This window comes from Mustelus asterias, chromosome 13, assembly GCF_964213995.1.
Source record: "Mustelus asterias chromosome 13, sMusAst1.hap1.1, whole genome shotgun sequence".
Taxonomy (NCBI): domain Eukaryota; kingdom Metazoa; phylum Chordata; class Chondrichthyes; order Carcharhiniformes; family Triakidae; genus Mustelus; species Mustelus asterias.
Genome location: NC_135813.1, coordinates 85,497,098 through 85,524,698, shown reverse-complemented (window position 1 = coordinate 85,524,698; position 27,601 = coordinate 85,497,098).

The following is a 27,601-nucleotide window of genomic DNA, read 5'->3' as shown; positions in this document are numbered from 1 at the left end:
AATTCAGTTGTTCTCAGTTAGATTACTCTGCGAGTGTTGGTTTAGACGGTGCAGAGGTACAGTGCTGTACTGTGTGTATTTGATGACAGTGATGACATGTTTCACAGAGCAGGAATGAATGAAGACACAAAGCAGACTGTTTACAGCAGCGTAATTGAAACTGTCACTGGGTGCTGGCAATGTGTGCGCTATTTAGACACATGTTGCTCAATTTAACAAGGACTTCACATTTCACAAAGGCAAACACAAAGGTTTGTTCAGAAGAGTGAGAGGGGATCTCGTAGAAACTTACAAAATTCTAACAGAGTTAAACAGGGTAGATTCAGAAAAAATGTTCCCAATGGTGGGGGAGCCTAGAACTAGCGGTCATAGTTTGAGGATAAGGGGGTGAACCTTTTTAGAACTGAGGTCAAGAGAAATTTCTTCACCCAGAGGATGGTGAATGTGTGGAATTCACTACCACAGAATGTAGTTGAGGCCAAAATGTTGTGTGATTTCAAGAAGAAATTAGATATAGCTCTTGGGGCTAAAGGGATCAAGGGATATGGAAGGAAGGGCAGATCAGGATATTGAATTTGATGATCAGCCATGATCAAAATAAATGGTGGAGCAGGCTTGAAGGGCCGAATGGCCTATTCATGTTTCTAGTTTCTACGAATTATGGCAGTTATGGGTTGAATATTTGTAGAGGGGATATGGGCTGTTTAAAATTGAGCTTTACCAGACCTAACAGGGCCACTTCAAAAACCATACATCTTTTAACTTGAATTATACAATGAGCTTAAATCTTGATTAATGGCAGTCAGTACCTGATTGCGGGACTGGGTATTAGGAAAGGGGCCCTGCTGTAAACCACCCCATTGCTGGTAAGCTCCCTGCACCCACCATGCTAAACCTACCTACACGTTACTTCCCAGGGTGGAAGAGTTAATTACTCGGGGGCACAGGTTTAAGGTGCGAGGGGCAAGGTTTAAAGGAGGTGTACAAGGCAAGTTTTTTGCACAGAGGGTGGTGGGTGCCTGGAACTCGCTGCTGGAGGAGGTAGTGGAAGCAGATACGATAATGACTTTAAGGGGCGTCTTGACAAATACATGAATAAGATGGGAATAGAGGGATATGGTCCCCGGAAGGGTAGGGGGTTTTAGTTAAGTCGGGCAGCATGGTTGGTGCAGGCTTGGAGGGCCGAAGGGCCTGTTCCTGTGCTGTAATTTTCTTTGTTCTTTGTTCTTTGTTCTACTTACCTGTGGCCTAGGTCTCTCCGTGGTCCTGATACTCCAGTGCCTGCCCTTCCGGAGGATGCCATGGCCTTTCCATTGGTGCCTCCGAGCACAAGAGCCCCTGAGCTGTTTAGCCAGTAGCTCTCAGTAGGTGAGACTTCCGTTCCCTGGGATCATGATGATCCCAGGGCAAGGCCTGATTGGTGTGTGGTTTGACAGGCCTTCCCAAAGAGAGGCAGCCTGGGTCACTCGATGCCCCTCCAGCCAGCAGGCAAGATCCCCCCACCACCCACCCCACCAACGCCTCAATAAGATTCCAGCCCCCCTCTCTGCAACTTCCTCCAGTCCTACAACTCCCCAGGATCCCTGCGCTCCTCCAATTCTGGCCTCAATGCATTCAAATTTCATCATTTCATCGTTGATGGCCGTGCTTCAGCTACCTGGGCCCTAAACACTGGAATTTCCTCCCTGCGTCTCTACTTTTCACTCCTCTTCTTTAGGAGTCTTCTAAAACCTTTGGTCTCCTTTAGTTCCGTGACAATTATTGTCTGGTTGTTGGGACATGTTAGTATTCTGAAAGGGACAAGTTGTTGTTGTCAGACAGGAACTTTAAATGCTGAAGTCCAAGTCACTGGCATATCAGTAACTTTGCTCCTAATCACTGCAATATTCAGATGAATACAGAAGTGAAACCTAACTAATGAGACTTCACTGGTTGAACTGCGGAACTGATGAGCTCTGTCAGAACATCTTTTCTGCTTTCACTTGGGGTTCTCCCAAACCATGTGTGTGCGAATGTGTGTCTCTGTGCATCCGTGTGCGTGTATAAGAACATGGCTGTGTGTATGGGTGAGTCTGTGTTTACATGTGAGAATGCATTTGTGTGCGCAGTTATGTGTGTGTGGGTGTGCGTGTGTGTGTGTCAGTAAGTGTGTGTGTGTCAGTAAGTGTGTGTGTGTGTGTCTCTGTGTCATAGAGGTTTACAGCATGGAAACAGGCCCTTCGGCCCAACTTGTCTATGCCACTCTTTTTTCTTAACCACTAAGCTAGTCCCAATTGTCCGCGTTTGACCCATATCCCTCTATACCCATCTTACCCATGTAACTGATTAAATTCTTTTTAAAAGACAAAATTGTACCCGCCTCTACTACTACCTCTGGCAGCTTGTTCCAGACACTCACCACCCTCTGTGTGAAAAATTGCCCCTCTGGACCCTTTTGTATCTCTCCTCTCTTATCTTAAACCTATGCCCTCTAGTTTTAGACTCCCCTACCTTTGGAAAAAAACATTGACTATCTAGCTGATCTATGCTCCTCATTATTTTATAGACCTGTGTGTCTGCACGTATGTGTGTTTGCGCGAGTGTGTTTGTGTGTGTCTGCACGTGTGTGTGTGTGTCTGCGTATGTGTGCGTGTCTACACGTGTGTGTATCTGCGCGCGTGTGTACGTGTGTGTGAGTGTGTGTAACAGCTGTAAGATCACTGACCACAGGGTTTTTCCACCGCATTTGAAGGGAAAATTCTAACGCACTGAAAGTCTTGGTTATAACTTTCAATTGAATCTTAAAAACAGTTTCTTCAAATTCTCCTCAGTTCAGTTGGATTGTGACGATGGAAATTAGTGAAAACTACTTTCAAATTCAAATTAAGTTCACCAGGGTGGGAGTTATTTCTGTGTTTTTCCCTCGTTAGAAATCCCATCGGGAGAGGAGGGAGATAGCTGTGTGAGGAGATTAAAAATAAAAAATAGTGATTAACTCCAAGCCCACCATGCATTTATACAGCATCTGAAAGTGCTAAAACATTCCAAGGCACTACGAGACGGTGCCTTCAGACAAACTGTGACCCCTGAGCCACATAAGGAGATCCAAGGCTTGATAAAGAGGCAGATTAAAGGGATGTCCTTAAAGAGGGGAGAGAGGGAGAATCAGAGATGTGGAGAGGGGGAGAACTTCAAGTTTAAAGGTTATTTATTATTGTCACAAGTCGGCTTACATTAACACTGCAATGAAGTTACTGTGAAAGTCCCCTAGTCGACACACTCCGGCGCCTGTTCGGGTACACTGAGGGAGAATTTAGCACGGCCAATGCACCCTAACCAGCACGGCTTTCGGACTGTGGGAGAGGGAGAGAGGGGAAGAGGCAGAGAAGTTTAAGAAGGGACTTTCTGAGGTTAGGACCCAGGCGGCAGACAGCACGGCTGCCAACGATTGGGGAAATGAAATCAAGAATACTCAAGAGGCCAGAATTGCAGAAGCGCCAATATCTCAGAGAATTGTGGTGCTGGAGGAGCTTACAGAGATAGGGATGGGTGAGACCACATGCTTATTCTCATCAGGAGCCTCAGAGTGCATCAGAATCCACGTATTAGCCTGGGTTCAAGGCTTGATTCAGATCCAGTTCCAATTCCAGATCCAATGGTCAGGTATTGAGTGTTTAAAGTGAGGCATATTTAGATGCTCAGTGTTTGTGTGGGATGTTCACTAATCAGAGATTTTACCCTCATGATCTTTTATTCACAGGATTCTCTGAATAAAGAAAATTTGACTCCTTTTTTAAAGCTATAAAGAAAACTAAGAGAGATTGAGAGTAAACTAGCTCGGAATATAAAAACAGATAACAAATGTTTCTACAAATATATAAAATGAAAAAGAGTGGCTCAGGAAAACATTGGTGCTTTAGAGGATGAGAAGGGGGATTTAGTAATGGGAAATGAGGAAATGACCAAGGCATTGAACAGGTATTTTGTGTCGGCCTTCACAGTGGAAGACACAAATAACATGCCAAAAATGGATGATAAGGAGGTTATGGCAGGTGAGAACCTAGAAACTCCCCGAAAGAGGTAGTGTTGAACAAGTTAATGGGGCTAAAGGTAGACAAGTCTCCTGGTCCTGATGGAATGCATCCCAGGGTACTAAAAGAGATGGCGGGAGAAATAGCAAATGCACTCATGGTAATTTACCAAAATTCGCTGGACTCTGGGGTGGTTCCCGCAGATTGGAAAACAGCAAATGTGACGCCACTGTTTAAAAAAGGAGGTAGAGAAAAGGCAGGTAACTATAGGCCGGTTAGCTTAACCTCTGTAGTGGGGAAAATGCTTGAATCTATCACCAAGGAAGAAATAGCGAGACATCTGGATATAAATTGTCCCATTTGGAAAATGCAGCATGGGTTTATGAAAGGCAGGTCATGATTAACTAATTTACTGGAATTCTTTGAGGACATTACTAGTGCAGTGGGCAATGGGGAACCGGTGGATGTGGTATATCTGGATTTCCAGAAGGTATTTGGCAAGGTGCCACACAAAAGGCTGCTGCATAAGATAAAGATGCATGGTGTTATGGGTAATGTATTAACATGGATAGAGGATTGGTTAACTAACAGAAAGCAAAGAGTGGGGGTAAATGGGTGTTTTTCTGGTTGGCGATCGGTGACTAGTGGTGTCCCTCAGGGATCAGTGTTGAGATTGCAATTGTTCACAATTTACATAGATGATTTGGAGTTGGGGACCAAGTGTAGTGTGTCAAAGTTCGCAGATGACACTAAGATGAGTGGCAGAGCAAAGTGTGCAGAGGACACAAAGTCTGCAAAGGGATATAGATAGTCTAAGTGAGTGGGCAAGATGGAGTACAATGTTGGTAAATGTGAGGTCAGGGAGGTTGTTTCCACTGGCGGGTGAAACAAGAACTAGGGGGCAGAGCCTCGAAATAACGGAGAGCAGATTTAAGACTGAGTTGAGGAGGAATTTCTTCACCCAGAGGGTTGTGAATCTGTGGAATTCCCTGCCCAGTGAAGCAGTTGAGGCTACCTTATTGAATGTTTTTAAGGCAAGGATAGATACATTTTTGAACAGTAAAGGAATTAAGGGTTATGGTGAGCGGGTGGGTAAGTGGAGCTGAGTCCACGAAAAGATCAGCCACGATCTTATTGAATGGCAGAGCAGGCTCGAGGGGCCAGATGGTCTACGCTTGCTCCTAGTTCCTATGTTCCTATATTTTAGTTAAAATAAGAAATGTCACAATATCAGTTTTGCATGTGTTTATTAATTTGTGGCTGTTGTAGCCTAATATAATTTCCAAGTGAATCTGGCAAAAGCGTCTCGATCCAAAGCACATTGATGGCTGTGATTGAAGAAGGTTCCAGATTGTAATTGTGTGACAATACTCTACTCTGGACAGTATTTGAGTGAAGTCTTACAACCCGTTCAACTCCTGGTTCAACTGTTCAACCACTGCTACGATCAGCATACACGGGGAGGGGAGAGAGCGAAGGGCCTTACTGACCTTGTGCCAGCAGCATTTGTAGAGGTTCCAAACTCTGATCCATTGCTTCACTCTCTGACCCACCTGTGTGACAAGAATGCTTCTTGTCCCCAGGAAACAGGAATGGTTAACCAAAAGAGAAAATGCTGGAAAATCTCAGCAGGTCTGGCAGCATCTGTAAAGATTCACATTCCAAACATTCTTCACATTCTGTAAGGAGAGAAAAGAGCTGACGTTTTGAGTCCAGATAACCCTTTGTTAAAGCTAAAAGGCACAGAAAGTGGGAGATAATTATACCGTAGGGGGAGGGAATATAAGATGAGTCATAGCCACAGAAACCAGGGGAAAGGCTGCTAATGGCTGTCCACAGAGAGAATAAAGGGTGTGAATGGCCAAACGGCAGAGAAGCTGTAAACTGTGACAGATGAAGATGTTGGGGGGGGGGGGAGAAATGGGACAGAGGTAGAATGTAGAAAAGGGTAAGCGGGAGGGGGGGGGGGGAGGGGGTGGGCGGGGGGGGGGGAGGAGAAAAGGTAAGGGAAGGGGGATAAAGTAGGGGGAAGGAAAGAGTGGGGAAGAAAAATGGAGAAAGACCATAAAGAAACAAAAGGTAGAGAACAGTAAAAAATTAAATAGAATAGGATGAAAATAAAACGGGGCTGAGGTGGGGTAGAGCAAATCATCAGAAGAGGAATGGTTACATGAGCAATTAAGAAATAACTTGCATTTCTGTGGCACCTTTCATGGCCCCAGGACGTCCCAAAGTGCTTTACAGTCAATTAATACTTTTGAAATGTGGTCACTGTTGTAGGAATAACAATTCACACCTCTTTAACTGTGATTATCCCACTCTCCCCACACACTGTTCATACCTGTAAAGACTTGATTACCTGTAAAGATTCACATTCCAAACATTCTTCACATTCTAATCTGCAATTATCTTGCAATTGTGTCTTTGTCTATATCTACCATGTTTGTGAACTAACCTCCACTCACCTGATGAAGGAGCAGCGCTCTGAAAGCTCGTGATTCCAAATAAATCTGTTGGACTTTAACTTGGTGTTCATAGAATCATAGAATCTCTACAGTGCAGAAGGAGGCCATTTGGCCCATTGAGTCTGCACCGACCACAATCTCACCCAGACCCTATTCCCGTAACCCCACAGATTTACCCTGCTAATCCCTTGACACTAGGGTCAATTTAGCATGGCCAATCAACCTAACTTGCACATCCTTGGACTGTGGGAGGAAACCGGAGCACCCGGAGGAAACCCATGCAGACACGGGGAGAACGTGCAGACTCCACACAGACAGTGACCTGAGGCCGGTATTGAACCTGGGTCCCTGGCGCTCTGAGGCAGCAGTGCTAACCATTGTGCCACCGTGCCGCTTTTTTTCTCTACGTTGTGAGACTTCTTACTGTAATGTAGGAAACGCAGCAGCCAATTTGCACACAGCAAACTCCCACAAACAGCAACGTGATAATGACCAGATAACCTGTTTCAGTGGTGTCAGTTGATGGATTAATATTGATCAGCACACCAGGAAGAACTCCCCAACTCATCTTAGAGTAGTGGCAGTTCGCTCTTTAACATCCAACTGAAAGCTATCAGAAACAGCCTCAGTTTAAAGACTCATCCAAACAAAACCAACACCTGTGACAGTGCAGCACTTCCTCAGCACTAGCCTAGATTTTGTGCCGAGTTCCTGGAGTGGAACTTGAACCCCTCACCTGCTGATTTGAGAGGTAATCGTGCTAACTGAACTACATCTGGTTGTTGTGTATGTGGGCTTGTGTGAATTCAAGGCTATTGCACCATGCACAGTGCGAGCAGGGAGAGGGACATTGAGCCAAGGATGCATTGTGATTTGTTGTAGGAAGTAACATCAATGGGAGCTGATGGCAATTCATCAGTAATTCAGCCTGTCTTCCATCAGAATAGATGTTGTGTAAATGATACATTATCCACGGTAAAACTCTTTAATTAACTGCAAATGATCTGAATTTAATATGTTCAAACTGAAACATAATCCTTTTACTTGCAAATAGTGCAGATACTGGAAACCTGGAATACAAAGAGAAACACTGGTATTACTCAGCAGGTCAGGCAGCCCCTAGACAAATTTAGAGTTGACATTTCAATTTGAACAGTGTTGACAGAAGGCCATTTGCCCGAAACATAAGCTTATGTCTCTCCCTCTCTCTCTGTCTCTACAGCTACCACACTAACCTGCAAAGTGTGTCCTGAATTGTCTGACTTTATTACCCAATCCCTTTGTAATCATCCCAGGTGAGAGTGAATCTGTCAGGTGCAAGGATGCAAAAGTACATAATTATCTGAAATAAAAGAAGCTTCCTCCTTAACATTCAGGAGACCAATGTCTCTTCAGAAGGAACTTTTCAAATGCAGACAATAAACATATAACAAAACTTACTCCAACTTATAAATCAAAGAAAGGGTTTAATAAAGAAACTTGGGGCCTCACTCTGAGCCACTCCAAGCTCTCCACAATTCCTAACAGGTTTTTATTTATAGTGAGTCAGCTGACCATCATATCATTCTGTAATTGGTTTACTGGGTCAGCTGACCCTTACAGCTTGTTACCATTGGTCACACTACATCCAATACAAAGTTGTTACCGGTTACATTCTAACAACCAAATGCAAACTGAGGGATTGCTTAGCTGCGCACCTTCATTCAGTCCCAAGGGCGGCCAAAGTTTCCATTGGCCTATCATTTGAATTCTTCACCTCTATGTCCTCATGTCTTCATTGCTTCAATGAAGCTCAACATAATATCGAGGAACAGGACCTCATCCTCTGGTTTGACACTGTTCCCCTTCTGGCCTCAGCATTGAGTCCAACGATTTCTGATCATAACAAGCACTCCCACATTTTCAGGAAACCGGAGCACCCGGAGGAAACCCATGCAGACACGGGGAGAACGTACAAACTCCACACAGACAGTGACCCAAGGCAGGAATCGAACCCAGGTCCCTGGAGCTGTGAGGCAGCAGTGCGAACCCACTGTGCCACCGTGCTACCATGATCGCATCAGGCTTGAGGGGCTGAATGGCCTACTCCTGCTCCTATGATTCTTTGAAAAGCTGGCTTACTCCATACAAATTATGGATGACCGTGAGATGCCTCAATAGAGCCAGTTAGGTCGGGAATTCGGGACACGGACTCGCAACCTGAGCTAGCCCATATCCTTAACCTGCATGGTGGAGATTGGAAAGCCCAAGGATGTGGTCGGAAATCCCGGAATCGGGTCCCAGCTGCTATTTTCACTCCTCCATGGAGTCGTCAGGTCCAAATCTAGGTCAAAATATTACTGCTGGAGTGAAATTTGGAAACACTTGTACATGGAAAGGGGGGAAGTAGTTTGGAACTGCCTTCCACAAGGAGCCATTGATAGCGAATCAATTGTTACATTTTAAACTGATACTGATAGATTTTTGTCAGTCACATGTGTTAAGGGATACAGGGTAAAGGTGAATATATGGAATTAGGATACAGGTCAGTTGTGACCTTATTGAATGGCAGAAGAATGGGCGGCATGGTGGCACAGTGGTTAGCACTGCTGCCTCATAGCGCCAGGGACCCGGGTTCAATTCCGGCCTCGGGTCACTGTCTGTGTGGAGTTTGCACATTCTCCCCCTGTCTGCGTTGGGTTTCCTCCGGGTGCTCCGGTTTCCTCCCACAGTCCAAAGATGTGCGGGTTAGGTTGATTGGCGGTGCTCAATTGACCACTAGTGCCAGGGAGATTAGCCGGGTAAATATGTGGAGTTACGGGGATAGGGCCTGGGTGGGATTGTGATCGGTGCAGACTCGATGGGCCGAGTGGCCTCCTTCTGCACTGTAGGGATTCTATGGATTCTAAGAAGATTGAGATGTTGAACAGCCTCCTCCTGCTCCTGGATAAAAGCAAATTACTGCGGATGCTGGAATCTGAAACCAAAAGAGAAAACGCTGGAAAATCGCAGCAGGTCCGGCAGCATCTGTAAGGAGAGAAAAGAGCTGACATTTCGAGTCCAGACGATCCTTTGTCAAAGCTAAAAGGCAGAGAAAGTGGGAGATATTTATACTGCAGGGTGAGGGAATGAAAGATGAGTCATAGCCACAGAAACCAGGGGAAAGGCTGCTAATAGTAGTCCACAGAGAGAATAAAAGATGTGATGGCCAAATGGTAGAGAAGGTGTAAACTGTGACAGATGAAGATGTTGGGGGAGGGGGGGAAGATGGGTGGGACAGAGGTAAGATTTAGAAAAGGGGGAAGCAAAGGGGGAGAAAAGGTAAGGGAAGGGGGATGAAGTAGGAGGAAACAGTGGGGGGGGGGGCGGAAGAAAAATGAAGAAAGACAATAAAGAAATAAAAGGTAGAGAACAGTAAAAAATTAAATAAAATAGAATGAAAACAAAGGGGTGGAGGTGGGGTGGAGCAAATCATCTGCAGTTGTTGAATTCGATGTTGAGACCGGAAGGCTGTAACGTGTCCAGCCGGAAGATGAGATGCTGTTCCTCCAGTTTGTGTTGAGCTTCACTGGAACATTGCAGCAGGACAAGGACAGACATGTGGACACGGGAGCAGGATCGTGTGTTAAAATGGCAAACAACCGGAAGGTCAGGGTCCTGATTGCGCACAGACCGAAGGTGCTCAGCAAAGTGATCACCCAGTCTACGCTTGGCCTCTCCGATATAGAGGAGACCACATTGGAAGCAGCGAATGCAATAGACCAAATTGAAAGAGGCTCAAGTGAAACGCTGCTTAACCTGGAATGAGTGTTTTGGGCCTTGGATGGTCAGCATGGATGTCCTCCTGCTCCTGGACACTTTCTGACACACGGCAATGCCGAGTGTTTGCAGCATTTTCTGTTTCTTAGGCCATTTGCAGATGGGATGTTGTAAAAACCCTCAATCCATTTGTAGAAATTGCTTTCCTGTTTTATCAGAGGTGTTTGTTTAGTTAATGTAATGTTGGGTGGGGTTTTTCAGTCCTGCCAGCAGTGGGCATTGTCACAGTTGGGACTGGAAAATTTGGACAGCTTTTGTTGCTCTCCACATTTTCCCGTCACCCAATGCCCACCGCTGGTGAGCATGGAAACCCCCGGCCAATCTGTTTTTATTTGTAACTTGTCCACTATTTTAACTGGTTTGAGGAATATGTCTTAATCAGGACATGAGGGAGAACACTAACCAACAACCTGAATTTATATAGCACCTTTAACATAGTCAAATGTCCCAAAGTGCGCCCCAGGAGTATTGAGCCATATCATAGAGTCATAGAAACCCCACACTGCAGAAGAGGCCTTTCGGCCCATCAAGTCTGCACCAACTTTATAACAGAGTATCTTACCAGCCCTCTCTCCCACTCTATCCCTGTAACCCCAAGCATTTAGCATGGCTAATCCCCCTAACCTACATATCTTGGTTCATTAAGGGGCAATTTAGCACGATGAATCCACCTAACCTGCACATCTTTGGACTGTGGGAGGAAACTAGAGCGCCCGGAGGAATCCCACGCAGACACGGGGAGAATGTGCAAACTCCACACAGACAGTGACCCAAGGCCGGACTTGAACCCGGGTCCCTGGCGCTGCGAGGTAGCAGCGCTAACCACTGTGCCACTGTGCCGCCCTTGAGTCAAAGAAAGAAACTTTAGTTCAGAAAAGCTAAAAGCTCAGTTAAAGGAGTAAGTTTGAAGAGAGATGGAGAGGTTTATGAAGGGAATTCCAGAGCTTGGGGCCCAGACAGCTGAAGGCGCGGCTGCCAGTGAAGGGAGTGTGGGATAAACAAGAAAGCAGAATCGGAGGAGTGCAGAGTTCAGTCGGGCCTCATATGAAAAGGAAAGAAAAGTGTGGGGGGAATCAGAATACTTGTTGTAGATACGGAGTAGGCCACGATAGTGCCTGGAACAGGAAAGGACAAATCAAATATTGAAATATGCAGTTCAGGCAGTGGAGAAAACAGATAAGATAATGCTTCACATTTGGGCTATTCTTCAGTTCAGCATTTGAATTTAATTTTTATTTAAGATAATGTTGGGAGATGTACAGGAACATCTAGATTAGGCAGTAAGAAGACACTGGAAAGAACACTAATTAGAGTGGCATGGTGGCACAGTGGTTAGCACTGCTGCCTCACAGCGCCAGCGACCCGGGTTCGATTCCTGGCTTAGGTCACTCTCTGCGGAGTCTGCATATTCTTCCTGTGTCTGTGTGGGTTTCCTCTGGGTGCTCCGGTTTCCTCCCACAGTCCAGAAACATGCTGGTTAGGTGCATTGGCCATGCTAATTTCTCACTCAGTGTACCCGAACAGGTGCCAGAGTGTGGTGACTAGGGGATTTTCGCAGTAACTTCACTGCAGTGTTAATGTAAGGCTACTTGTGACTAATAAATAAACTTTACTTTAACTTTTTCTGTCACATGGACTCCAGTACAAATATGTTCTCATATTCAGACAGAGGAACATAAAGTTGTCATTCCTCCTTTTCATATGATGTGGAGTTGCCGACGTTGGACTGGGGTGTGCACAGTAAGAAGTCTCACAACACCAGGTTAAAGTCCAACAGATTTATTTGGCAGCACGAGCTTTCAGAGTGCTGCTCCTTCATCAGGTGAGTGCAGGATAAATCCTGAGTCTACTTACTGTCCTTTTCATATGTTCACAGCTTGCCTGTCACACCGTCAGCACTCTGACCCTGAGATGAGCTTCCAACCTCACACCCACTCCAATGCAAAGTCCACCTACATTCACCTTTGCAGTACTGCCAGCCCCCATTCCACCCCCAGCCAGAAACCCACCAGCCATGTCTTTGTTACACCTGCAGAGTCAACTCAACATTCTCCAGAATTAAAAGCAAAATGCTGCGGTTTACTGAAACCTGAAACAAAAACAGAAAATGCCGGAGAAACTCAGCAGGTCTGACAGCGCCGATGAAGAGAGAACAGAGCCAACGTTTTGAGTCTGGATGAGCCTTCAGCTCTGACGAAGAGTCATCTAGGCTCGAAACGTTGGCTCTGTTCTCTCTTCATAGACGCTGTCAGACCTGCTGAGAATTTCCAGCATTTTCGGTTCTTGTTTCAACATTCTCCTTTTTGGCTTCCCATCTTCTGCCCTCCATGAAGTTGAGATCATTTATGTTGCTGCTGTGTCTGGCCCTGAATCAAGTCCTGTTCCTCCATTAGCCCGACAATCTCTCCTCCCTCTTCCCCGAGCAATTAATTGCTGGTGCTCCATGCAACATTTGTTCCACTTCATTGCCAATGCGTCTCAGTTGGGGAGCATCAGAAGGTTGTGGATTGAAGACTCACTTCGGAGTTTATAATCTAGGCTGACAATCCAGGCCAGCACTGACAGAAACGTTTATCTTTGCATGTTGGGGCGGCACGGTGGCACAGTGGTTAGCACTGCTGCCTCACAGCGCCAGGACTCAGGTTCAATTCCGGCCTTGGGTCACTGTCTGTGTGGAGTTTGCACATTCTCCCCGTGTCTGAGTGGGTTTCCTCCGGGTGCTCTGGTTTCCTCCCACAGTCCAAATATGTGCAGGTTAGGTTGATTGGCCATGCTAAATTGATCCTAGTGTCAGGGGGATTAGCGGGTAAATATGTGGGGTTATGGGAATAGAACCTGGGTGGGATTGTTGTTGGTGCAGACTCAATGGGCTGAATGACCTCCTTCTGAACTGTAGGGATTCTATGATTCTTTCAGAAGAGAAATTGAAACCTGTTTCCCTTTCAGGTGGACATAAAGAATCCTGTGGCACAAGTTCGAAGAAGAACAGGGGAGTTCTCCCTCATGTCCTGATTAAGACATGTTTCTCAAATTATATCGCAGTAAAACACCCAGATTATTTATCTCATTGCTATTTGTGGGATCTTGCTGTGCATCAATTATTTATACTGCTTATAGAATTCTGCCCTAAAGCTAACCAGTGTGGAAACTGAAAATTTAATTGGGAAGAAGAGAGGTCAGAATTTCTCAGACCGCGATTTGGATACCTGATTGCATGAGGCTGAGAAAGGAGAGTTCACATTCTGGGCCGTGGAAAATCTCAATGTGTTTAACATTAATATTCTTCTGCCTTGCTTACTTCATTTATAATTCTCATATTTAGCTGCTCTGTTTCAATGTTTCAATTCAGCATTAGTAGAATTTTCTAAAGTTTATTGGAAAACATTTTTAACAAAAAAATGCTATTAATGCAAAAGTTTGATACCATGTTAATTAACATTTAACTATCATGAGGAGATGCTGGCATCACCTGATGAAGGAGCAGCGCTCCAAAAGCTCGTGATTCCAAATAAACCTTTCGTTTTTTAGTTTATTTATTAGTCACAAGTAGGCTTAGATTAGCACCGCAATGAAGTTACTGTGAAAATCCCCTAGTTGCCACACTCTGGCGTCTGTTCGGGGACACTGAGGGAGAATTTAGCATGGTCAATCCACCTAACCAACACGCCTTTTGGACTGTGGGAGGAAACCAGAGCACCCAGAAGAAACTCAAGCAGACACGGGGAGAACGTGCAGACTCCGCACAGACAGTGACCCAAGCCAGGAATCGAACCCGGGTCCCTGGCGCTGTGAAGCAGCAGTGCTAACCACTGTGCCACCGTGTCGCCCTAACCTGTTGGACTTTAACCTGGTGTTGTGAGACTTCTTGCTGTTAACATTTAACTAAACATTTTACGTTAGCAGCTGCACTGAGACATTTTGTTTAATTGCTTCATCTTTTCAAACTTCTTACAAAATATATTTTTTCACTAACATTTAAAATTTATTAATTTATTAACATCTAAATTTGTTCCAGAAACTAACATCCCCCTTGTGAGATATGAGCGTACATTTTTATTAGAATTAGTTGTCATGATAAAGTTGTAACATATAAAAAAATCTTTCTTTCACTTTCTGTGCATTTCATATATGTTACACATCTTTTTAAAACATTTAAAAAGATGAACCCACCTAAAGAATGTTTGCTACATCTACTCGCTGCAGCGAAACCAAAACGTAAGTGTGCAAATAAATAAGTGCAAATACTCACCCCTCATCAGCGAATGTGATGGAAGTCAGGGAGAGATCGCAGCTTAGTGTTTCAAAATCTGCAGCTTTACAAACTCAAATTGGAAGTTTAAACTTAGCACGCTTTTAGCGGGCATGTCCATGCGCCCAGACTTCTGTATTGTCCTGACCCGCACGTGTGGTGCACAATCGGCTTAAGTTGGGATTTGAGCTGGAAGTTAAAGTTTATTTATTAGTCACAAATGGGTTTACATTAACACCGCAATTAAGTTACTGTGAAAATCCCCTAGTCGCCACACTCCGGCGCCTGTTCGGGTAGCTCTGAGGGAGAATTTAGCATGGCCAATGCACCCTAACCAGCACGTCTTTCAGACTGTGGGTGGAAACCGGAGCACCCGGAGGAAACCCACGCAAACACGGGGAGAACGTGCAGACTCCACACAGACAGTGACCCAAGCCAGGAATTGAACCCGGGTCCCTGGCACTGTGAGGCAGCAGTGCTAACCGCTGTGCCACCGTGCCGCAGAAGTTACGGGCCATTGTGTAGGAATCAGCAAGATTCTCTGGTTTGTCTGAAGCAATTTGTGGATTAATTAACAAAAATAAAGAGGTTTAATAAAATGTTTGTGATATCAAAATACAGTTTGCTGGACTCCATCCGAGAGTCTTTTGGTCCAGGTTTCAATCACTTGCTCTCCTGTGCCCTGTAGACTGGTTCCAGTTATACCGGTGTGCTGAAGTCTGTCAGTGGTTTACAAGATCTGGCTAAAGAGGTGAGACAGTGGTCCAGGCTAATGCTCAGCGTTCAAATCCCACCCTGGCAGCTGATGAAATTGGGATTTAGTTAATAAATCTGGGATTGAGTGATGGTGACGTGACAATTACCATATTGAGGCAGCACGGTAGCACAGTGGTTAACACTGCTGCCTCACAGAGCCAGATTCCCGGCTTGGGTCACTGTCTGTGTGGAGTTTGCATGTTCTCCCCGTGTCTGCGTGGGTTTCCTCCGGGTGCTCCGGTTTCCTCTCACTGTCCGAAAGATGTGCTGGTTAAGTGCATTGGCCGTGCTAAATTCTCTCTCAGTGTACCCGAACAGGCGCCGGAGTGTGGTGACTAGGGGATTTTCACAGTAACTTCATTGCAGTGTTAATGTAAGCATACTTGTGATGAATAAATAAACCCTAACTTTATCCTGACCCAATCCTCATTCAACTTTCTTCAACTCAGACTAGGGTTAAAATTGCATTCGGGATCTGAGCAACATCATTGGACCCCGATTAGCATATTTAAAGAGACAGGCTCAGTTTCGACGCCTGCGTCAATGCCTGCTCAGCATGGAAGGTTAAAATCACACAAATCGGATAATGGACAATAGAACTGCCCACTCATTTGCACTGGACGGGGAGGGGTTAAAACCTCTCCTCCCCACCCCCCCCACCCCGACCAAACATGCAATGCCATATTGCCTTGTATCTTGTGTTGTATGCACCCAGCGTTACAGAGGCAGTGAATAAAATTTACAGTTAGAAGTCTTCACTCACCTGAAGAAGGAGCGACACTCCGAAAGCTCGTGCCACCAAATAAACCTGTTGGACTTTAACCTGGTGTTGTGAGACTTCTTACTGTGCTTACCCCAGTCCAACGCCGGCATCTCCACATAATAAATTTGACCACCATACTTCACCCCACTAGCGCCCTTCAAATATCGACTGGTTATTTTAGAAAGAGAAATGTAATAAATATAAAATGAAAATTACACTCTAATAAGAACAAAGAACAAAGAAAATTACAACACAGTAACAGGCCCTTCGGCCCTCCAAGCCTGCACCGACCATGCTGCCTGACTGATCTAAAACCCCCTACCCTTCCAGGGACCATATCCCTCCATTCCCATCCTATTCATGTATTTGTCCAGACGCCCCTTAAAAGTCACTATCGTATCTGCTTCCACTACCCTAATATTCAGGTAGAGTTGCTTTCATATGGCTGATTTAGTCCATTACTGAAATGAGTAGTTTAGTAAGTACCTGTAGGTTAATGTGTGGAGAGATTAAGCCACAAAATCCATTTGCTGATTTGTGTTCTTTTGCAGTTAAGCCCTTGCTAACGTCAGAGAATGGATCCTGTCAGAGTGAGTCAGAGGGAGATCCAAAGTGATTAGTCTGAAGCCCTTGTAATTTGAGAACAATCACACAGATCAATATTAACATCAGTGGCCAGCCGCAGATAAATCATATTTGTAGCAACACTGATCGCTGGAGCTCCCCGGCCCTTGTGAATCAGGAGAAACTAACTAACTCTTCATCAAACCCTCTCGGGGAATAGAATAATAGTTTTGCGAAATAATTATTGCGTATCTTACACTGAAAACATCGGTATAACCTTAGATAACTCCTTTCACACCCTCAGGATGGCACGGCCAATGATGTGCTTTTCAAGTGTAGTCACTGTTATAATGTAGGAAATGTGGGAGCCAATCTGTACACAGCAAGATCCCACAAACAGCAATATATTAGAAATCTTTAGTTATGTTAGTTGGGGGATAAATATCGGGCAGGACACTGCGTTAACCCTCTTCTTCAAAATCCTTGCATTGCATCAGAAAGATGGCGACTCCAACAGTTCAACACTCCCTTAGTACTGACCCTCTGACAGTGCGGCACTCCCTCAGCACTGACCCTCTGACAGTGCGGCACTCCCTCAGTACTGACCCTCTGACAGTGCAGCACTCCCTCAGTACTGACCCTCTGACAGTGCAGCACTCCCTCAGTACTGACCCTCTGACAGTGCGGCACTCCCTCAGTACTGACCCTCTGACAGTGCAGCACTCCCTCAGTACTGACCCTCTGACAGTGCAGCACTCCCTCAGTACTGACCCTCTGACAGTGCGGCACTCCCTCAGTACTGACCCTCTGACAGTGCAGCACTCCCTCAGTACTGACCCTCCGACAGTGCAGCACTCCCTCAGTAGTGACCCTCTGACGGTGCAGCACTCCCTCAGTACTGACCCTCTGACAGTGCAGCACTCCCTCAGTACTGACCCTCTGACAGTGCAGCACTCCCTCAGTACTGACCCTCTGACAGTGCAGCACTCCCTCAGTACTGATCCTCTGACAGTGTGGCACTCCCTCAGTACTGACTCTCTGACAGTGCAGCACTCCCTCAGTACTGACCCTCTGACAGTGCAGCACTCCCTCAGTACTGACCCTCTGACAGTGCGGCACTCCCACAGTACTGTCCCTCTGACAGTGCGGCGCTCCCACAGTACTGACCCTCTGACAATGCAGCACTCCCTCAGTACTGACCCTCTGACAGTGCAGCACTCCCTCAGTACTGACCCTCTGACAGTGCGGCGCTCCCACAGTACTGTCCCTCTGACAGTGCAGCACTCCCTCAGTACTGACCCTCTGACTGATGAAAAAATCCTGGCTGAGAATGAAAACATGTCAAACCATTCATGTTCAGCAAAGTGGTCGAAGGTGTGATGCTGCTGTGCCTTTAACAAAAATACTTTTGATCATGTTCTCTGCAGTTTGTAAGCAAGCCTTTTGTTTTTGTTATTAGCACCGAGCTGCTTGATTTTATTGCTGCTTAAATGGTTTCATTTATTTTTAATTTGGGCCTAATGTGATGTCCTGAAGCTTTACGAGTTTATGACCCTTTGGAATTGTTTGGGGGGGAAGAATGAGTGATAGGTCAGGTGAGTTGTTTTACTTTCAGTTTGGTTCAGTTTCAGAGGTTGTCCTGCTTTTCAAGCTGTAGGCAGGTTCTGTCTCTGACTCTCTCCCTGGTGTTTTGAGAAGCTGTTTAAGCGGCAGACTGGAAGCAGGTTTTCTTGCCTCTCTCTCTCTGGAGTGTAAATTCTGCTGTTGGTGGTTTGTTAGCTAGTAACTAGAAGCCAGCAGTGGTTTATCTCTACCTCGAGTTCTGCTGGAAGTTATAAGGCTGGGAAGTCAGAGTTTCAATTCTATCCAAAGGAGTAATTCACAACAGGCATTGCTGAGCTGCAAAACCGCATAAGCATCCATATTTTCTGTGCTAAACTTGTGGCAGGTGTTTGTTTATAAGGAGGTCTGTTGTATTGGAACAGTGCATTTAGTTGTTAAGGTTTATACATTATCATGGTTGTTTTTTTTCTTGTTTGTCGTTGGTAGAAGTTATTGCTAATTTTCTTTCTATGCATGTTAACTGTATTCTTAAATAAACTTTGTTTGATAGAAGCTCCCTAGTGGGTCATTTGAATCACACATGAAGTGAAACATCCCATGCTTACCTAAGCCAAATTCAAAATGAAAAACTTATTGTCTAGGTTGACTTCACAAAATACCTTGGAGTTTCTGACCTGGATTATTCTGTCCAAGGGACAAGTTGATAGTTTTAAATGAAAGTGAAGAACAGTAACCAGAGGGAGATGGAATTCAAATCTCACATCTCATTACAGGAAAGATGTTGAAGCCATTGAAAGGGTGCAGAGGAGATTTACAAGGATGTTGCCTGGATTGGGGGGCATGCCTTATGAGGATAGGTTGAGGGAGCTTGGTCTCTTCTCCCTGGAGAGACGAAGGATGAGAGGTGACCTGATAGAGGTTTACAAGATGTTGAGAGGTCTGGATAGGGTAGACTCTCAGAGGCTATTTCCAAGGGCTGAAATGGTTGCTACGAGAGGACACAGGTTTAAGGTGCTGGGGGGTAGGTACAGAGGAGATGTCAGGGGTAAGTTTTTCACTCAGAGGGTGGTGGGTGAGTGGAATCGGCTGACGTCGGTGGTGGTGGAGGCAAACTCGTTGGGGTCTTTTAAGAGACTTCTGGATGAGTACATGGGATTTAATGGGATTGAGGGCTATAGATAGGCCTAGAGGTGGGGATGTGATCGGCGCAACTTGTGGGCCGAAGGGCCTGTTTGTGCTGTGGCTTTCTATGTTCTATGTTCATTCTGCTTGATTGAAGATCCAGTGTTCCAGTCACAGGGAGACACCTCCAAAGAGCTGGAACTGGGACTGATACCTGCCACATTACCATGACAGAGAGAGAGAGAGAGGGTGAGAGCCCATCTATCACTGTTAAAGTTTATTTATTAGTCACAAGTAGGCTTACATTCACACTGCAATGAAGTTACTGTGAAAATCCCCTAGTCGCCACACTCCAGTGCCTGTTCGGGTACACTGAGGGGGAATCTAGCATGGCCAATGCAACTAACCAGCACGTGGGAGGAAACCGGAGAACCCGGAGGAAACCCACGCAGACATGGGGAGAACGTGCAGACTCCGCACAGACAGTAACCCAAGCCGGAATCGAACCCAATTCCCTGGCACTGTGAGGCAGCAGTGCTAACCTCTGTGCCACCGTGCCACCCTGTTAGGACAGTGGGACACAATCATCCCAATGCTATTGTGACCCAGTACTGCGCCTCCAGCTGATCTCAGTCAATATTGTTGGTGCCTCCTCTCTGCATTGAGCTGCTGGTGTTCTGCTCAGGGCTGTCTGCATATCTGAACGATTGCCCTGTTGGAGGTTTTTATGGCTCAGTCAATTGCATTCTCACTTTTGAGTTCAATTCTCAATTCAGAAATCGATGGCCACAGAAGGAATGTTCATGATACGGTTCATGATAGTCAGCCTACTAAACTTCCAACACTTGCCCACAATTTCCCAAGGGAACAACGTGTGTGTGAAGATATAAAGCACCGTTTATCTCAGCAGGAAGACTTGCTCAAGTCATCCCAAGAGCTTTACAGCCAATGAAGTACTTCAGAAGTGTAATCACTGTTATAAATGTGGCAGCCAATTTGTGCACAGCAAGCTCCCACAAATAACAATGTGAATTCTAGACCAGATAATCTACTTTTGTGATGCTGATTGATGGAGAAATATTGGCCCATTCACTGCGGAGAACTCCTCTGCTCTTCTGTGGAATCAATAAGAGTGGCCCGGGTACTACCAACACAGACTGAGCTGGTCGGGTCCTAAAGGACACAGCTGCTAGACTGGGACTGTGGCAGGTGGTGAGGGAACCAACAGAGGGAAAAACATATTTGACCTCATCCTCACCAACCAGTCTGCCGCAGATGCATCTGTCCACGACAGTATCGGTAGGAGTGACCACCGCACAGCCCGAGTGGAGACCAAGTCTCGTCTTCACATTAAGAATACCCTCCATCGTGTTGTGTGGCACTATCACCGTGCCAAATAGGATAAACTTTACATAGATCCAGCAGTTTAAAACTGGGTATCTCGTTCTCAACCACAATCTGTAACCTCATGGCCTGGCTTATTCCCCACTCTATCATTACCACCAAGCCAAGGGATCAACCCTGGTTCATGAAGAGTGCAAGAGGGCATGCCAGGAGCACCAGGCATGCCTAAAAATGAGGTTTCAATCTGGTGAAGCTACAACAAAGGAGTACTTGCGTGCCAAACAGCATAAACAGCAAGTAATACACAGAGCTAAGCGATCCCATAAACAATGGATTAGATCTAAGCTCTGCAGTCCTGCCACATCCAGTCAAGTGGCAAGTAAAATTTGCACCACACAAGTGCCAGACTATGACCCTCTTCAACAAGAGAGAACCCAACCATCCTCCCTTGACATTCGATGGTATTACCATCGCTGAATCCCTGACTGTCAACATCCTGGGGGTTACCATTGACCAGAATCTGAACTGGACTCGCCACATAAATACGGTAGCTACAAGAGCAGGTCAACGGCTAGGAATCCTGTGGTGAGTAACACACTTCCTGACTCCCCAAAACCTGTGCACCATCTACAGGAATACTCTCCACTTGCCTGGATGAGTGCAGCTCCCACAACACCCGACGCTCAACACCATCCAGGACAAAGCAGCCACTTGATTGGCACTCCATCCACAAACATCTACTCCCTCCACCACTGACGCACTGTGGCAGCAGTGTGTGCCATCTACAAGATGCATTTCAGGAACTCACCAAGGTTCCTTAGGCAGCACCTTCCAAAGCCACGACCGCGACCGTCTAAAAGGACAATGGCAGCAGATACCTGGGGACACCACCACTTAGAGGTTCCTCTCCAAATCCTTTGCCATCCTGACTTGGAAATACATCACTGTTGCTTCACAGTCGCTAGGTCAAAATTCCCTCCCTAACAGCAGTGTGGGTGTACCTACATGACATGGAGCTTCAAGAAGGCAGCTTACCGCTACCTGCTCAAGGGCAACGAGGGATGGGTAATAAATAGTGGCCTAGCCAGCGACATCCACACTCCATAAATGAATTTAAAACAATGGGATCTTTTACATTTACCTGAGAGGACAAACAGGACGTCAGTTTGACGTCTCATTCGAAAGATGGAGTCCGTTCCCAGATCAAACTCTGCACAGATTGGCTCCCGTGTCTCTGACATTACAACAATGATGACACCAAAGGTGTTTCATTGGCTGGAGGTTTTGGAAGATCTTGGACGTTGCTATGGAAATACAAACCTTTCTTTTTTTTGCTGTCTAACAAATGACCTATAAAGGATTAGCGCAACCTGCTGTGCAAAAACTTTAAAACGCTGCCCATGATACTGTTCCTGGGTAATATCACAAACTGGATGATAGCAAATCAGAATTGTGATTTATACCCGGGTTTCATTTCCCTTCCCATGGCTAGTTGCCGCTGGGTGACACGGTGGCACAGTGGTTAGCACCGCTGCCTCACAGCGCCAGGGACCCGGGTTCAATTCCCCGCTTGGGTCACTGTCTGTGTGGAGTCTGCACATTTTCCCCGTGTCTGCATGGGTTTCCTCCGGGTGCTCCGGTTTCCTCCCACACTCCAAAGATGTGCAGGTTAGGTTGATTGGCCATGATAAATTGCCCCTTAGTGTCAGGGGAATCGCAGGGTAAATATGTGGGGTTACGGGGATAGAGCCTGGGTGGGATTGTTGTCGGTGCAGACTTGATGGGCCGAATGGCCTCCTTCTGCACTGTAGGATTCTATGATTCTAGTTTCAGCAGAAAATCCTTGAAGGCATTTGATAAATGTTTTCATCTGGCTAATGAAAACTTATCAGGTGTATGTGGAACAAAAACTATTCCAGTAGGGAAAAAAAACACCCAAACCTTCATCCATTCGGCTGAACACATCATGAATTATTCATTCAAGGTTGCAAACTCATAAATAAAAGTACATTTTTGGCAGAAGCTGCTTGTTCTTTTCCTCCTGTCATATTTTTCTTCTTGTTCCAATAATTTATTTTTCATCGACTTTGGAAGCAGTGGTTTGTGACATTTTAAGAAAACTTTGATCAACATCAGTGAACGGAAAATAAATGAAGGCATCCACACAGCGGAGTGAGATTTGGATTTAAGGGGAGGTTTACAATCTTTACAGAACAGAGTTTTACACAAATAATTAATCTTTTCTTCGGGGTTTTTTTGTTTGGTTGTTTTCTTGTTCGTGTCAAAGTGTTGTCTGCGTGGGTTTCCTCCGGGTGCTCCAGTTTCCTCCCACAGTCCGAAAGATGTGCTGGTTAGGTGCATTGGCCGTTCTAAATTTACCCTCAGTGTACCTGAACTGGCACCGGAGTGTGGCGACTAGGGGAACCAGCCTCCCGTCCATTGACTCTGTCTACACTTCCCGCTGCCTCGGCAAAGCAGCCAGCATAATTAAGGACCCCACGCACCCCGGACATTCTCTCTTCCACCTTCTTCCGTCGGGAAAAAGATACAAAAGTCTGAAGTCACGTACCAATCGACTCAAGAACAGCTTCTCCCCTGCTGCTGTCAGACTTTTGAATGGACTTACCTTGCATTAAGTTGATCTTTCTCTACACCCTAGCTACGACTGTAACACTACATTCTGCACTCTCTCGTTTCCTTCTCTATGAACGGTATGTTTTGTCTGTATAGCGCACAAGAAACAATACTTTTCACTGTATGATAATACATGTGACAATAATAAATCAAATCAGATCAAATCAAATCAAATCACTTTCATAGTAACTTCATTGCAGTGTTGATGTAAACCTACTTGTGACACTAATAAATAAAACAAAGCTCAGTCATTTCCCGATGTCTATGCCTCCTGTTGCTATCAGTGCTCCTAAAGTGGTTTAGTGGTTATATCACTGATTAAAATACCAATGTGGTGATTTAAATTCAATAACCTGGTGAACCTGTGGCCTGGCATCAGTAACTGACCAAGAAAATCTCCAGGTTGTCTTTAAAAATCCAACTGGTTGACTCATGTTCTTCAGTAAAGGAAACTTGTCATCCTTAGGAACAGGAAGTGGCCGTGATACCCCTCGAGCCTTTTTCAGGTGGTGGAAATTGGGAACTCTCTCCCGCAAAAGACTGTCAGGGCTGGACATCAATTAGAAATTGCCAGGTTGTTGCGAGGCAAGGGTGTTCAGGATTACAGACTCAAAGACGTGTAGATGGAGTTGAGTACAGACCAACCATTATCTAATTCAATGGTTGCAGAGATTCGAGGGGCTGAATGGCCTCTTCCTGTTTCAATCTTCCTAATCATTCATTCAGAACTGGAACTGCGCTCATTGCTCAGTTGTCTTTTCTTGACATATACAATTATAACACCCCTTCATTTTCTCAACTCAAGATCATTTAACTGGCTATTTGGGAACATTGGAAGGCTTCTTTGTATAAATTGTGGATTAACTTTTCTTTTCCATGTTAAAAATGTTCTCAATGATTGTGGGGAGGGAATTGGGATCCAATCAACTGTTTCTTTCCCTCTTTGTTCCTTCCTGGCATCATGACAATGAGCGCACCACAGAAATACTTCACTGGCCGAAAAGCACTTTTTGGCATCCAGTGGTCACGAAAACTGCTATAAAAATGCAAGTCTCCTTATTGTTCACTCACTGAGTCGCTAAAAGACCATGCGGTGCCTGTAGTGGCTGAATAAGCTGATTACTAACTGTAATAACTCCACGGAGGCAAAAGTCCCGTCAACAAGTTACTTTATTTACACCATACATCTGTACACAACCAGCTCTCCAGTTGCTCCCTGCTGAATGCAGGCTGGGAGTCTGACACACCTGCTTTAAATCGGGAGCATGAGACTCCCTAATTTAGCCATCATCAGGTAGTTCATACTCTAGCAAGCCAACCTCATTAGCCTGGCTGAAGTCATCACTGGCATTAACTATTTAACAGTGGGTACTGTATGGAAGCAGCAAAATTCTATCAATCTGATGGGCAGCACGGTGGCACAGTGGTTAGCATTGCTGCCTCACAGCACCAGGGATCCGGGTTCGATTCCCGGCTTGGGTCACTGTCTGTGTGGAGTCTGCACGATCTCCCCGTGCCTGCGTGGGTTTCCGCCGGTTGCTCCGGTTTCCTCCCACAGTCCGATAGACATGCTGGTTAGGTGGATTGGCTCAACTGACCCTAGTGTCGGGGGGTTAGCAGGGTAAATATGTTGGGTTACGGGAATAGGGCCTGGGTGAGATTATGGTCAGTGCAGACCTGATGAGCCAAATGGCCTCCTTCTGCACTGACGGGATTCTATGATTCAATCATTGATGATGTTGACGAGCTCTGTTGAGATGTCTGTTCATTTTTCTGGAGCTGTGAAATGTGCTAAATAAATGTTAGCTCCCTCTTTCCGTCTTTCTCGAAGTGCGATGCAACCTTGGCTCCTTTGTGGCAGACAGAGCCAGTGCCAAAATTGACACATCATGATCAAACCATATGGGCTTTATTCTGTTTCTGAGTTCAAATTCTCAGCACGACACCCAGAAAACTCCACCACTCACACCTCGGATTGGTTACTTCTGGTCTCAGCTTGGCCCAATTTTACTATTGCGTTGCGCCCGTTTTTGGGCGCGAAAACTTGGTAAAGTCGGGCGTGAAGCGAGTAGCATGATTCACGCCCACCTCCGCGCCGGTTCCCCCTTTACCAAGGCCCGAAAATGGCTGCGATCAGGACCATGCCCAAAACGGGCGCGACGGCCATTTAAATGCATTTCCATGCATTGAAATTGTCTTAATGGGCTGCACACCCAACCTTACCGGCACTTCCCCCTTTACTACCACGTTCGTCCATCCAGATTCGGTGCAAAACAGACATGCTCCACAAAAATCCGATTTGGATGCCCCAGTTAGTGAAAAGGTAAGTGCCGAGAGTCCGACGGCTCTCTGCTGGAGAATGGTGGGGGGGGAGGTGGAGAGAGAGAGAAGAGTTTATTATCCGCTGCCACTCTGCCTGAAATTGGTGGGGGTGGGGGAAGGACATAACAACATAAGAACTAGGAGCATGAGTAGGCCATTTGGCCCCTCGAGCCTGCTCCGCCATTCAATAAGATCACGGCTGATCTTTTTGTGGACTCAGCTCCACTCACTCGCCCTCTCACCATAACCCTTAATTCCTTTACTGTTCAAAAATTTATCTATCCTTGCTTTAAAAACATTCAATGAGGTAGCCTCAACTGCTTCACTGGGCAGGGAATTCCACAGATTCACAACTCTCTGTGTGAAGAAGTTCCTCCTCAACTCAGTCCTAAATCTGCTTCCCCTTATTTTGAGGCTATGCCCCCTAGTTCTAGTTTCACTCGCCAGTGGAAACAACTTCCCTGCTTCTATCTTATCTATTCCCTTCATAATCTTATATGTTTCTATAAGATCTCCCCTCATTCTTCTGAATTCCAATGAGTATAGCCCCAGTCTACACAGTCTCTCCTCATAAGCCAACCCTCTCAACTCCGGAATCAACCTAATGAATCTCCTCTGCACCCCCTCCAGTGCCAGTATATCCTTTCTCAAGTAAAGAGACCAAAACTGTACACAGTACTCCAGGTGTGGCCTCACCAGCACCTTATACAGCTGCAACATAACCTTGCTGTTTTTAAACTCCATCCCTCTAGCAATGAAGGACAAAATTTCATTTGCCTTCTTAATTACCTGCTACACCTGCAAACCAACTCCTTGTGATTCCTGCACAAGGACACCCAGGTCCCTCTGCACAGCAGCATGCTGCAATTTTTTACCATTTGAATGTTAGTCCATTTTGCTGTTATTCCTCCCAAAATGGATGACCTCACATTTACCAACATTGTACTCCATCTGGCAGATGGACCCTCGCCCGTTCACTTAGACTATCTATATCCCTTTGCAGACTTTCAGTGTCCTCTGCACACTTTGCTCTTCCACGCATCGTAGTGTCATCTGCGAATTTTGACACACTACACTTGGTCCCCAACTCCAAATCATCTATGTAAATTGTAAACAATTGCAGTCCCAACACTGATCCCTGAGGCACACCACTAGTCACTGATCGCCAACCAGAAAAATACCCATTTACCCCCACTCTTCGCTTTCTGTTAGTTAACCAATCCTCTAAGTCCAAAGATGTGCGGGTTAGGTTGATTGGCCAGGTTAAAAATTGCCCCTTAGAGTCCTGGGATGTGTAGGTTAGAGGGATTAGCGGGTAAATATGTGGGGGTAGGGCCTGGGTGGGATTGTGGTCGGTGCAGACTCGATGGGCCGAATGGCCTCCTTCTGCACTGTAGGGTTTCTATGATTCTATGATTTCTATGATTCTATCTATGCTAATACATTACCCGCAACGCCGTGCACCTTTATCTTATGTAGCAGTATTTGGTGCGGCATCTTGTCAAATGCCTTCTGGAAATCCAGATACACCACATCCACAGGTTCCCCATTGTCCACTGCACATGTAATGTTCTCAAAGAATTCCACCAAATTAGTCAAACATGACCTTCCCTTCATGAACCCATGCTGCATCTTATCAATGAGACAATTTATATCCGGATGTCTCACTATTTCTTCCTTGATGATAGACTCAAGCATTTTCCCTGCTACAGAAGTTAAGCTAACCGGCCTATAGTTACCTGCATTTTGTCTGCCTCCTTTTTTAAACAGTGGCGTCACATTTGCTGTTTTCCAATCTGTGGGAACCGCCCCAGAATCCAGTGAATTTTGGTAAATTACCACGAGTGCATTTGCTATTTCCCCCGCCATCTCTTTTAGTACCCTGGGATGCATTCCATCAGGACCAGGAGAATTGTCTACCTTTAGCCCCATTAACTTGCCCAACACTACCTTTTTTGTGATAATGATAGTTTCTAGGTCCTCACCTGCCATAGCCTTCCTGTCATCAATT